We start from the raw sequence: 13404 nt of genomic DNA on the forward strand, positions 1-13404 counted from the left end.
GGCTCTTGGACCAATGTCGTCCTTCTGTATGCGTCCCACAGCGCGTCTGCCACCAGTCCCCGTGGGCCCTGACGTCCTACACTTCCTCAGGAAGTCTTCCACTTATTCGCCCAACATTTCCAAGCACCCGTGGCATGCCAGGCATGTGCTAGCTGCCGGAGAGAGGCAAACTGGCAAATTCAGTTTCAGAGATCTGATGCCAGGACAGGCTCGCACCAGCGCAGCCGCCCTTCACACGACCGCAGACTCGGGGAAGAGTGTCTGGAGAGAGTGCAAAACAACGGCAGGTCTGACTCACGCCGGGTGGAGCAGGAGGGGTCAGGGAGGGCTTCTCGGAGGAAGGGACATTCGGAAGAGAGCTGAGGCACAGAGGTAGTTAGGGAAGTTGGGTGGGCTTCCGCGGAAGAGGAGACCACTTGTGAAAAACCCCAGAGTGGTGGAAGCGGAGGGAAGGGTGGGGGGGGGGGAGAGCACAGGCTGTGGAGGGAGGTTCAGTCCGAGGACAGGGAGCTCCGGGCAGGCTCGGGAGCTGAGCTTGGAGCCCAGGACCCCCAAACGGAGATGCCACGTGGGGGGCTGGAGTTCAGAGGACAGAGAGATGTGGGAGCCGGACACGTGGAGTCACCAGTATGTAGTTGGCGATGCAATTCGCTGGTGCGATTAGGGCCACCCGAAGAGAACACAGTAGAATGGCATCAGTCAGCTACTACCACGTAAGGACCACCCACAGGATCTCTGTGCTATGAACCGACACGAATGTACTTAGCTTTCCCGTCTGGGCAGCATGGGGTCAGGTGGCGCAGGCCGGCCCTGCTGGGCGGCGGGGGTCTCCGCAGCTTGCGCCCGCCTTGGGGGGTGGCTGTCCGTGACTGGTTCGTGCCGGCTCTGCTGCCATTGTCCCCCTCGCACCGAGGGCGGCCACGTCCTGCTCGTCTCACGGCCACGCCGAGGCCACAGCAGGCGAGGCCACAGCAGGCTGGGAGGAAGGGCTCAGCACAGGACTGCATTTCTGCCTCAGCGGCTAAGTGAAGCATGGCGGGGGCCAAAGCTCAAGTGCAGAAGGGCCTGCACAGGGTCTGTCGAGGGTCACAGCCCTGGGCACGCGCAGGAGCCCAGGCTGAACCCAGCTCTGTGTCCTCACACAAGGGCTGCACCCAGGCCTTGCGTGGGGTGTGGGTGGGGTGGGGTGGGAGGGTGTCACTGTATAGATGGGGCATGGGGGGGTCAGCATTGAACAGCTGGGGGAGGGGCCCTCACGGCTGGGGCTCTTGTCTGAGGAGGAAGTTGGGTGAGGGGACCCCGGCCATGGTGACCTCACTTCCCTGACAACAGAGCCCATCAGAATTTGGAACCCAGGTAACCAGGAACCCACATTCCAGAGACAGCCCCCGGCCCAGCTCATTACATTGCAGATAGTAAAACCAGGATGTTCACGTGCTGTGTTCCCAGATCCGGAGGTTGCCGACGGAAGAAAGCGCGCCCAGCAAATGCTGTCTCAAGATGTCCTTTTAGGGCTCCCCACCGCCTCTGGCCGTTTGGTCGGAAAGACCACAAGGTGACACCAGGAGCCCCAGAGCCGGCCACCCAGCCCCACAGGGTTTAATCCACCTGTGCAGCCCCAGGTCCCCACCCGTGTGTGTGTGTCTGTCTGTGTGTGAAGAGGGGTCATGTAGGGTGGGCCAACCCCATTCAAGAGCAGGCTGATGAGGGGTCAGATACCCAGTGGGCAGGTCTTGTTCAAGGTCAAGGGTGGCTGGGTGGGACGGGGTGTGTGCGGATGCGAGCTTCTGCCCTGGGTTTATCCCAATTGCCCTGGAGCGGGGGTCACTGTACCGCGTGCAGGGCTGGGCACGCACAGGTGTGTCTGATCTGGGAGCAGGAGGGGGACAGGGCAGGGGGACAGGGAGGCTGGCTGGGCAGGGCTGTGATGCCTCTGGGCCGGCTACCCGTCCCTGTCTTTGCAGACCACGGATGAAATCGGGAGGAGGCTGGCGGACAGCCGTGACGTTTCCGCGACCTGGCGCGTGACCCCACAGGGGTCCCCAGGAGCAGGTGCTGGGGATTGCGGGGGAAGGCCTCCGACACCACCCAGACCACTGTCCCTGGTGGTCATTGACTGGATTGTGCTCCAGGAATGGAGCCCACGGAGACCGAGCTCGAGGCTGAGAAGCCTGGGGCGGGGTGCCTGTGGGTGGGTGGGGACGGGTTGGGGCCGGCCCCACAGGGAGGAGCCCCGAGAGGCTGGTGTGGGGCCAGGAGAAAGACTCTGTGCAGAGCACCCAGCGGGTGGACTGCAGTCGGGGAGACGTCCCGGGGAGGGCTCCTTCCTGGCTGCGGCTTCTCTGGGAGGCTCTGGGCTGGGCTCTGTCTTGCAAATACCCACGGAGAGCAGGCAAGGGGGTGAGCTTTCCTCCTCTCACAGATGTTCCACGACCTAAGGAGCTAGAGCCGGCTCCAACTCCATCAGCAGCTCTCCAGGGAGGGGTGGTGCCTGCAGAGACTTCAGCAGGAGCCCAGGAGCCGGCAGTTGACCCGGCACCTGCCCACGGAGAGCCTGACGCCGACCAGGAAGGGCCTGCTTGAGAACCTGTGCCCGGAGAGCCTGCCCCTGTTCCTGCCACTGTTCCTGCCGGAGCCAGGGCCCCTGTGCCTGCCCCGAACTGTGGCCCTGCTCCTTGCCCAGACCCCGCTCCTGCCCTGGATCCTGACCCATCCCTACCCCTGCCAGTGCCCCTGTCCCTGCCCCTGACCCAGATACTGCCTTGGTTCCTCTATGTGCCATTGCTGCAGACCCTGTCCCTCCCCTTGCACCTGCCCCTTCCCCTTCCCCTGCTTGTGCTCCTGTTCTGGCCCCTGACCCAAGTCCTGCCCCTTCCCCTGCCCATGCCTGTGTCCCTGTTTTCGCCTCTGACCCAAATCTTGCCCCCACTCATGTCCCTGCCCGTGCCCCTGCAGCTGCCCCTTCCCCTGCCCCTGCCTGTATTCCTGTTCTTGCCCCTGTCCCGGCTTCTGCCCCTGCACCTGTCCATTGCCCTGCTCCTCCCTCTGCTCCGGTGCTTGCCTCTGACCCAGCTCCTTCCCCTTTCCCTACCCGTTTCCCTGCCCCTGCATGTGCACCCATTCCTGCCCATGACCCACCTCCTGCCCCTGCACCTGTCCGTTCCTCTACCTGTGTCCCTGTCCGTGCCCCTGCCAGAGCCAATGCCCTTTCCCCTGCCTGGGTCCCTGCTCCTCCCCCTGCCCCTGCCAGAGCCGATGCCCCTTCCCCTGCCTGGGTCCCTGTTCCTGCCCCTGCCCCTGCCAGAGCCGATGCCCCTTCCCCTGCTTTCCAGGGCCGCGGGCCCTTCCCTTGGCCCTGCCTGTGCTCCTGTACTTGCCCATGACCCAGCTCCTACTGTGCATCCGGCCCCTGTCCCTGCTCTTGCATCTGGCCCTGCCCATCCTCCTGTTCCTGCAGGGCTCCCAGAACCACAGCCAGAGCCCACATCCTCGTGGGGAGAGCCCATTGTACAATTCCCCTTATTTCCATCACCCGACCCTGATGCCCCGCCAGATTGTTTCATCCCCTCCCCCTGTGTTCTTTCTCTCTGGTACATATTAACTGTTATATTATCTTTCCTTATCCTCTACGCTGTTTATTATTTATTTTAAATAAAATTAATTGTTTTCTGTTGGACAAGTCTGCAGCATTAATTATATTCCCAATGCTGTGCCACCGCACCCCAGAACATTGCTGCACAATATCTGCTTCCGCAAAGGACACCCTGAACCAGAAGGCCTCCCTGCCCATTTCTCCCCGAGCCCAGCCCCTGGCGACCCCTAAGCTGCTTTCTCTCTCTGTTCCTTTCCTGGGTGTTTCCTGTACGTGGAATCACGCAATAGGGGCTTTTGCGTCTGCCCCCCTATTTTCAAAGGGAACTCGTTTCCTTCTGTATTCATTGGACACAGAATTTCCCTTATTCGATATTGAAATGCCTGGGGGTTACAGATCAGATGTAATCAGAGAGACCACTTTAGGAATTATGGGCACAATCTTGGGGCCGAGACCCCTGTTCCTGCTGGGCCACCTCAGCCTGACCCCAGACAGGACAGGGCTGGTTCCTCCTGTGGCCCACACAGAAACCAGGGAAATGCAGAAAGCTGGAAGACACACCCCAAAGGGCAATGCATTGCTCACAACCCAAGGCCAGAGAAAGGTTTCAGCGGACTCTGGTCCAAACCACGCTCCAAGTCACTGGGTTCCACAGGGAGAGACCACACGCATGCAAGTCCAAGTGGGGACAGGCACGGGGGGAGTCAGAGAAGCGGAGCTACCAGGGAAGGACTCTGGCAAAACAAAAAACTCTATGGAGGCAGCGCTGGTCACCCTCAGACCGGCAGGTGTCTGGTCTGGGGACCAGCAGCCCTGGGGAGAACGTGAGGAAGCGGAGGTCCCCTGGAGGAAAGGGTGATGGCACCCCTGTCTGGGAGGACAGTGCGCAGCACCCATCCCAGCCTACAGGTGCACCCATCACCTACTGTGGGCAGCTCAATCCCAGCTTGTGGAGGGAAGACCCGTGTCCATAATCCCCTATTTGCAACAGAATCCATAAAGGGGAGTTTGTGGGTCAACATGTATACAGTGTTTAAGGTACAAGTCTCGAATTCCAACATCCATGGTCTGCTTGTCCACCTTGAGCCTTGTTTGGGAAGCAGGGGTGGGGACGCCCGGGGCTGTGACCTGTGGGAGGGGTGGGGAGGGGGAGCTCTGAATGGAGTGACCAAAGCACACGGGGTGACCTGCCCAGGAGGGACCCTCTCGGTCCCCAGCCCCTCTCCTGATCTCGTGCACGATGGCGAGGGTGTGATGATGAAGGTGCTGGCCCTTGGCTGGCGAGTTCCGTAGCTGGTGTCGGAGCTCCTCAGGCTGCACACCGGGCTCTGATCCCAGAGCTGGCGCGAGAGCTGAAGCTGCAGCTGCCCCAGTCTCGGGAGCTGCGGCTCGCATCGCTGTTGGACCTGCCTCGAGCTCTGGGGCAGGTGCTAGAGCTGAATCCCCCTCCAGAGATGATCTAGATCCGGTTCCGCACTTGGATAAGGCTCTTGAACCCACGAACGGCTTTCCTCCCCTGCCCATTTCATGGATGACAAAACTCGGGGCGGTGACGGGACCGGCTACGTGGGGGTAATGGCTACGGGGGGATTCAGCCCAAGGATCCTGCATGACCTTCACCTCGTGCCTCATACAGGTCGGTCCTGAGCTGCCCGAAAGGGGGAAGGGCCTGAACCGCTGCTCCCGGCACCTGATCCCACCTGATCAGAGACTCTCGCCAGGGACGTGAAGTCCTCGTTTGACCTCTGCTCCGGCCAGCCCCACGTGAGCAGGGACCGTGCTTCCTCACCGCTGGGTCCCCAACCCCAGAACAGTGCCTGGTAGTGGTATCAGTTCACATTGTAGTGAATCACAGGGATCCCCCAGCAGCCCCTTGATGTGGGGGATGTTGCTTACAGAAGAGAGATCTGGGCCACAGACTTGTGTTCACTCTTTCATCCACTCGTGCAGCATCCCCACCTGTGTCTGTTTGCTGGAATGCAGAGGGGACCCCCAGACACCCTCCCTGCCCTCGGAGCTCCCAGCCCAACCAGTAGGTCAGCATCTCACCTACAGTCCGCAAGGGGGCGATACAGAGCTAGAGCATCTCTAGCACCAGACCTTGCAGGAGGCATGGGGCTGGGCCCGCCCTGGTGGCAGCTAAGATCTAGAACCATCTGACGCACTAGAACCTGCCCCAGTGCTGACTGGAGCCAGCCGTGGAAGCAGCTCGAGAGCCTGAGCCAGTGCCCCCACAGACTAGAGCCCGTCCAGCTCCGACCCGATAATACTGGTATTATCAAAATCATTCTGTAGACAGAACCCGAGAGAAATATTATGCTTGTATATACCCCACCCACTACCATACCGTACAACACTAGTAAAAAACAAGAACCACTAATCAATCACCAATTACATAGGATATGATCTGCACTATCTTCACAACTGATAAAGGCTAAAATATGTTTAATTCTAGCTTTGTTAACATAGGTATCCTTCTTGAAATGATCCTAAATATCTTCCTAGCTCTGGGGAAAATCTGAAAGAAGCCCAGAGCTGATATATTTAATGTCATTCAAACCCAAATTACTTATTCCCAACAAAACAATAAATTGTGAGAAGTTGATGGACAAAGCAAAAGGGTAGAAACCCTATATAGGTATATCCTTTCAGCTCCCTGATGAGGTACATTCATAAAAAGCAGTCTCAAAGCATGTAACTCCTATCAGGTATCAAATCTGCCTAATTTCTATAAAATTTATTTAGAGCAATCCAATAATTCCCAGTATTTCAACAAATATTGATAATCCCTTATTATCAACAGGTTGAACACTCACAGCAAAATAAAATAGTAAAATAAGAATAAATACCAACACACAAATAAATAAGTACAAAAGCTGACCGACCTAGGAGAAAAGGGTGGGGTGACCCACTTCAGCAGGCCACCACTGAGGGCGTCCCCCAGGAGATGACCCTTGAGTCCTAAATGGGAAAGACTGGGCAGATGGACAGCACCGGTACAGGCAGCGGACTGGGCTAAATTAATCCAAGGCAGGCTCTGAGCCTACAGTAGGCAGGGGCCCTATCTTTGTGGGTCATGATATCAAGCTTCTTTCCCATCAATATTCTCACCATTTCTACCATTTGGATCACAATCCAGTTTTTACTTTTCCTAAGGTCTAGCCCATAAAAAAGATTTCCTCTTACGATGCAAACTATCCATCAGTGACTTACCACCATGGGTCTGTCTTCATGTGAGTGAGTGACAATGAATGGCACACCGATATTTGTGTTAAATGCTCGTGTGCCTCATCCCCTTGATTCTACAACAATCCAATGAAAAACAGACTGTTATCACCCCCATCTTATAATATGCCAAGAAACAAGGGTTTGGCAAAGAAAAGTTATCTTCCTTTTAAAGCCTATACTCTTAAACACTCTGAGCTGATGGGGACCTAAATATGAGTCAAACACAGTCCCTGACCTCAAACAGCTTACGTTCTAGTGTCCAGGAAAAACAGAATGAACTCAAAAAAATAATTATAGGGTGAAAATAACTGTCATAACTGAAGCAAAAATAAAATGTTACAAAAGTTCAGAGGAAGAAAGACCCCCAAATTCTAGGTGGGAAGAAAAAAGTTTTGGCGAGTGTTTTTCATAATAGTAGCCTCTTAGCTGATAGCTTAGCTTACTAAAAAGGGGAAAGGCATTTGGATCAGAAAACACTGTAAGCAAAACACAGAGATGAAGAGGTATGAAGTACACTCAGCAATAAAGCGGTTCGAGTATTCTGGAGCTTATGGCAGAACAAAACAGTGGTCCAGAGCCCAGGGTCTGTAACCAGTCTCTGGGTTCAAATCCCACCCCATCATGACTGATCTGTAATCTCGTACAAGTGACTTAATCTCCCTGAACTACAGTTAATTCAGCCATAAAATAAGACCACCACCTAACTTATGGGTTTCTTAACACAATTAAATGAAATGTGTGTAAAATATAGTACTTATCACAAACATAGAGCCTACACTGAATTGAGTATCATTAATATTGGATGTTAGGAACAAGAAAAGAGGTGAAGATAATTAAAGTTTCGAGAATAATGTTAATAAAGAGACAAGTTTAGGACAAAAATCAGCTTTGGGAAGGGCACTAAGTAAGTAGTTTGGTTTTCTATAAGCTGAGCTTTCAGCTCCGTTGAGTATTCGGGTATAGCATTTACAATGTGGTGTAGTTTGTTTTCGGTGCCTTTTGCTCCCTAGAGCTACACATTTAGAAGTGTCATGAAAGTGGCGGAGGTGGTAAGGAGAACAGAGCAGAGCAACTTTAGACCAAGGACAGAACTTGGAACATCTGCCTATCTTAGGGGGCTAGGAAATAAAAACGGAAAAGGAGACCAAAAAACAAAAAGAAAAGCTCTGCCAGAGAATCAGGAAAAAATTAAGAATGCAGTGTCATGAAACCTCTTCAAGAGGGAAGTGAATTTCAAGATTTGATAGCATGTTTTGAGTGTGTATACATTTATGTAGCAAGTTAAATAATCCAATTTTATTTTTTTAAAAGACAGGAAAAAATTATTTGTCACTTATTTTTTTAAATCTTTCAAAATTAAGCAAGCATTACTAAAGGAATGTCTACTACAATATTTCCTCAAATTTTTTCTGATTAATCACCTCAATAGGAAAGACAAACATATAACCAAAATAATTTAATAGGTACTAACAAAGGGGAATATGAAAAGTGCAGAGAAAGGAGCTTGATTATCTCAACTTAAAGAAGAGGTGAGGCAAGGTTCAAGAGTAGGCAGTGGGTGCAGCAACATCAGAGCCCGGCCTTGAGGAGGCGGTCGGGCGGCTGGAGCAGGCAGGGGGCACTGATAGGAGAAAGCCCCGGACACGCCTGCTAAGTGAAAGCACGCGGCCCGTTGGGAGCACAGCCCATTAGCAGCGACTGTGCAGTCCGAGCCGCGGGGGCAGGAGCACAGGCTGGAGGTCAGCGGACGAGGGAAGAGGCTGTGAGTCATTCAGACCTGAGTCCGTAGGCAGTGAGGACCCATGAAAAGAATGTAAATGGCAAGTTCCTTAAATGCAGCTAAGAATTACTACCAACTGAAAATCAAAAATGAATATATGGCAACTCTGAGATTCAAGTGAAAAGTATAATCAAAATGTAACATGCAGACAACTTCTCAGAGACATAACTGCTCTGTAAATCAAGGAATGTATGTGGTAAATTTTGAAACATAACAGAGTTACTACTGATACAACAGACACCTAAAATACCTGTAAGTATTTGTAAATTTTGTCTTAAAATTTGCCAGAAGACTTTCTACCTGAGTGTCTATAGTTAGTATTTTAAAAGCAAAAACAAATTTGTTTCCAAAGATGAAAAAGATTAAAATAAAAGCAACAATAACAAGGAGGTCACAAGCCCACAGAAATACACTAATGTTTCTGATTGCTAATTCACAACCTAAAAGATGTTCAAATGTAAACACATTTAACAAACAAGATGACACACTTACTGTTCGCTTCACCAGCAACTGACCCATCACTGTGAACATGCGGCAAAGGCCAACAGGGGTACACACTGCAGGAGAGGTCACAGAGAGGAGGCTGATAAATGGCTAGTGCAAAATACAGAACAGACTCCAAGACGATCGTTGTAAGAAAAGTCTTGCCTCAAATTTAGATTCTCTCAGTGTTTTATCAGAGGAGTCTTCATCAATAAAGAAGCTAGAGAGGATGACAGGTGAAAGATGAAAGATACCCAAAGACTGAAGAAGGCTTAGCACGTGCAAGACTCTAGCAGTTGAATAATAGTATTTTCACTTAAAAAATTAAAAAAAAAAACTAAAGAACAGATTAAAATTTCAAGTACTGATGGAGTTGAGAACCAAACAACTATTATCTTAACTCCTTTTAACTACATTTATCTGCTTATAATATCCCTGAGATATGCTGTAATGCCTCAGGTAAAACTGAATACATTTTAACTAAATTAAACCACAAATTCACCACACAGGGTCTATGTTACCACTCAAAAGTAGAATCTAATGCTTCAGTGAGTGTGGGCCTGTGTGTGTGTCTCTCCACAAGAGAGGCTTTCCTTAAAGAACAACACATGAGTATTATTTCATGGCTTCAGTTTATCAAAATTTATCTTAACATAAAAAAAGTTAAGGGCCAATTTTAAAAACATCTCCAAGCTGTTAAGTAATTTCATCAGGAAACCTTAGTATAATTTTCTAGAACAAAGAACTCCATTTTCCCATCAACATTAAGCCAGAAAAATACTTACAGAGAAGTAACAAACATCCCGTCCGAGATATACAGGAATATAAATAGGGTAGGTAGAACTCCCAGAGATCTGTAAAGAAACACAAATATATTTTAGTAAATCCAAAATATTGTACATTAAGATATAGGTTGACTATAATGTTTGATAGACATCATAATTGTCTATTTGAGTCTACTAAACCATATAATTTCTAAATTGTAGAATAAAAAGATCTAAAACAGAAAAGGAAATACCCCTTTTGCAAAACCTGTTTGGAGGGAGAAAAAAAGTCTCCATGGAATTTTAAGAACAGAAACCAACTAAGAAACAAAGAAAAATCTTAAAAGCTGCTTGCTCGTTCTGAATACAGCAAACACAGGAACACTCATTTATGTTCTTAAACCTGTCTAAAGACTTGTTAACTCTGTAAATTAACAACAAGGGCTGACCACACAAAGAATCACTACAACGTTCACGACAGCGAACGTGTAGTCATAGGCCGGTTCAAGGTCCCGGAGAGAAGCCGACTGACCGTACAGACTCCATGCTCGCGGCGTCCTTGTCAACGAGCGCGGAGGCCACCCACACCATCCCCAGGATGAGGAGCGCAAGCAGGACAAGCATGACCAGAGTTTCTAAAATTCGGGCTCGGATTCCCTGAAAAAGATAATGGAGATCTAACTGTATTTCATTTCATCTCATGATTAATTAGGCTTCTATCTGTATGAAAGTACAAAAATTCTTTGGAAAGGGAAGAAATTTCTATTTATAAGGAAGACAGAAAACACTAGCTTTACAGTGTCATGTTTAGACTACCTTTGTTTTACCAAATTATGTAGAATACCATCAAGCTTTAAAAAACCAAAAAAATTCGTCACGAAAACATTTTTCAGAGCAGTGTTTTAAGGGGCGCCTGGGAGGCTCAGCCCGTCAAGTGCCTGCCTGCCGCTCAGGTCATGGATCCAGCCCCACGCGGGGCTCCCTGCTCAGTGGGGACCTGCTTCTCCCTCTCCCTCCCGCTTGTACTCTCTCTTGCTATCTCTGTCACCGCCTCTCTCTCTCTCAGATAAATAAAATCTTAAAGAAAAAACAAAAACGGGTTTTAAAACACAGATTGATGAATTTTTGTCTGTGGCTCTAAGCAAGGGCCTCGAGGACGACCACGGTCCGGGGCCAAGCAGCCATGGGAGCGACGGACCCCGCGAGCACACACAGCCCCCAGTCCCCGGGCGACAGCCACCTGCACCGCTCCCGCAGCCGTGGGTGCAGCTGCCAGCGCCCCCCTCCCCTCTCCCCCCTCCCTGCAGCGGCCAGTGCCCCCTCCCCGACTTCTGCCAGCGACCACCTCCGGCTCCCGAAGCCCGTGTCCCCCCTGCTCCCGCCAGCAGCCCAGGGACTCCCTGAGCAAAGCCCGCAGCAGAAACCAAGGCCAGGCGCAGTGCACGGTTATCGATTATGTACTACACTTCTTTCTTCACATTAGATAAAACCGCCATTACTTCATGTGCCTGGAATATAATAAACCATCTTTCTGCACAATTTTGTTTTAAATATAAAACAAATTCTGACCTCAGGGCCAAACCAGAGGCCAGGCTTCTAAACTTGAAACCTATTGGACAAGCCAAACAAACAAACGAATAAAAACAACTTTCTTATATTCCTGAAAAGTCACCAAATGATTGAATCCATACCTAAATTCAAAGATTCACATTGTTGTTTTATACTATAACGTACATGGAATACAACAAACAAAATTAGAAGTAAATCCATGTCTCTCGATAAAAGAGTTGGAGGGGCCTGCTCTTATAGCCCAGTCTTACACAGGACTGCCCTCGGCCGGTTAAAAGATGTCCCCAGGTGTGGAGTCAGCACACCTTAAGTGTTTCCAGTAGGGAGGTCGGTGGACCAGAGTAAATGACGCTTGTATTTTATTTAACACATCAGATCTAACAGTAGTTATGACTCAAGTAAGATGAAATATGAACAGTCCCCAAACATACTACTAAAAAACACACTCCAGCTTTCCGAAAGAACTCTCCAAACCCGCACTTCACAACTTTCAAACCACTTAGGATACCAAAACATGACCACCACCCCCCTTTTTTCTTTTTTAATTAGCTCCACGCCCAGTGTGGGGCTTGAACTCACAACCCTGAGATGAAGAGTCACAGGCTCTACCAAGTGAGCCAGCCAGGTGGCCCAGACAGCCACCTTTTAATGGTAATTTCTTTTTCCTTCCTTCTCTCTTTCTGAGCAATAGTCTTTTTTTGTAAGCAAGAATCTTATTACACATCAAATATTACGTGGAAAGCTTGTAACAGATAAAAAGAACAGGTGCTTTAATGAGAATGTGTAACACCCTTTCAGCTTGTCTCTTCCTATCTCTCCTATCTCTGGAGCCCAAATCCTGCCTGCCTCCAACCAGAACTTAGGAATACTAAGGGCTCCCAAAACACCTAACACATGTGTCTTAAGTGTTATGACGTATGAGCTAAACACTGCAACCATGTTTGATACAAAACAGTAGTGATCCTTGGAACCATCTGAGACCCACTGTCCCAAAAAAGTGTTTTAATAATATAATTATTAAACAATTGTAATAACGTAATAAGTATATAACCATTACGATGATATTAAGTGTTGGGGAATCAATCTACCATAAGATTTACACACTTCCTCTGTTATTTTGGTAAGAAATATCTGTTGGCAATTAAATGTATTTTTCTTCAAATATGTTATTCTGCTTCGGGAGCTAATGCTCCATGGGCCTCTCTCATTTCTGTGCATCTCAGAGGCAGGGATAGACCTTGTTCTGGACTTTTTTTTTTAAGATTTATTTATTTTGGAGAGAGAGCATGCATGCATGCAGGGGGGAGGGGGAGAGGGTGAGGGAAAGAGAATCCCAAGCTGACAAACCACTGAAAGTGGAGCCCAACAAGTGGCTCAATCCCATGACCCTGAGATCATGACCTGAGCCGAAATCAAATTGGATGCTTAACCAACTGAGCCACCCAGGAGCCCCTGGACTATCTTATTAAGGATGTCTGGATAGCAAACAGCCTTGGAAAATAGAGACGCTGTCTCTCTGAAGCAGGTCTGTTTCATACAGAGCAAAGCACAGACAAGTTTGCTTGAAGCCCATTTGTGGGTTCCCCTGAGATTCCTCAGCTATGACTTGAGCCCACTGTAGGAACAGCCTCCACCTGAGCCACACTGCCCCCATGAAGCTGGGGGGTGGGGGTGTTGTCCTGGAGAACAGGAAACTCATGGCTTGCCTGTTCTGAGTAACGAAGTCCTTTGTCTCTGATCCAGGAGTCTCATGTCTACAACTACCATGCAGGAATCTAGCAGACTGTCAGCTTGCAAGTACAGTAAAATCTCAGACCCTCCACAATTCTTGCAGCTTTGGGTGACAAGGGTAGGCAGCTAACATGGCTTTCTAGAGAAGAACAAATAAGGGCCCACAAGGTTGGGTTAGGGGCAATGAGAAAACTCCCAAGATCTAGCAGGGAATGCTCTTACCCAAGCAGTAGGCAAGTGGGAGAAGTATGAGTCCC

This window comes from Eumetopias jubatus, unplaced genomic scaffold (assembly GCF_037043125.1).
Source record: "Eumetopias jubatus isolate StellerSeaLion01/CBP00866 unplaced genomic scaffold, mEumJub1_p1.0 scaffold_20, whole genome shotgun sequence".
Lineage (NCBI taxonomy): Eukaryota > Metazoa > Chordata > Mammalia > Carnivora > Otariidae > Eumetopias > Eumetopias jubatus.